Raw genomic sequence first — 1,316 nt, forward strand, 5'->3', positions numbered from 1 at the left:
CTCGGTATGAACGGCATATTTTCTAATCTTTCTAATCTTCAAGCGCATTGCATCCATCTTGATCTTGTGATCATCGACGACATCCGCAACATGCAACTCCAATATCATCTTCTCCTCCTCAATTTTTTTATTTTTTCCTTCAAGAAATTGTTTTCTTCTTCAACTAAATTTAACCTCTCAAAAATAGGGTCGGTTGGAATTTCCGGTTCACATACCTCCTAGATAAATAAAATCTATGTCACGTTGGTCGGCATAATTTTCATAAACAATAAATGAACCAATAGTTAAAAAGATAATATATACCACATCCGAATGATACACAGGACGAGGGCCGACGGGGGCGGATACCAAAACTATCGCACTATATAAGATGCAATAATAAAAGTAAGAAAATGATACAAGTATCTATCTAAACATACAAGTAAGAATATTTTTCCTTTCAGAAAGAAGATAAGAACAAGAGGCTCACCACGGTGGTGCCGGTGATGAGATCGGCGCGGGTGATCGACGGCGGTGAAGACGGGGGTGGGGCGTGACGGACCGCTAAACCTAGACAAATATTGAGGAAAATGGAGCTTGGAGGCCAAGCTTGGAGAGGAGAAAGCTTAAGTAGTGTGGCTCGGGCATTCCATCGAACACCTTGCGTGCATAGGAGGTGAGCTAGAGCACCACCAAGCCCTCTCCCCCTCGGCAAGAAAAAACAGAGCAGTGTGCTCTGCTCTTGCGCGAGGGGGTATATATAGGCACCACCATTGGCCCCAGCTGGTGGCATGAACCGAGACTAAAGGGGGGCCTTTGGTCCCGATTCATGTCACCAACCGGGACCAATGGTGGTGGGCCAGGAGCCAGGCCCATTGGTCCCGGTTCGTCCCACCAACCGGGACCAAAAGGTCCAGACGAACCAGGACCAATGGCCCACGTGGCTCGGGCGGCCCCTGGGCTCACGAACCGTGTCCAATGCACCCATTGGTCCCGGTTCTAGACTGAACCGGGACTAATGGGCTTACCCGGCCTGAACCTTTGCCCCCTTTTCTACTAGTGGAAGAACAAGCATGAACACAAAGAGGAAATCAATCAAGCAAGTGCACATCACACATCCACTAGAATAGCACACATGAGATCCACAAGTATACAAGTGCAATCCAATGGAAATAGCACTAGGGTAGGGTTCTTTTCAAATCCAAGGAAGATGAGGTCTTGGAGGTAGAGAGATCTTTCCTAGAGCAGGGGCCTTGCATAGTGGTAACCCTATTATACCCTACCGTCAGCGTGTATGACGGTAGGAAAAGTGTCAAATCCAGATATATTTTTAAACA

Source organism: Triticum aestivum, chromosome 7A (assembly GCF_018294505.1).
Source record: "Triticum aestivum cultivar Chinese Spring chromosome 7A, IWGSC CS RefSeq v2.1, whole genome shotgun sequence".
NCBI lineage: Eukaryota > Viridiplantae > Streptophyta > Magnoliopsida > Poales > Poaceae > Triticum > Triticum aestivum.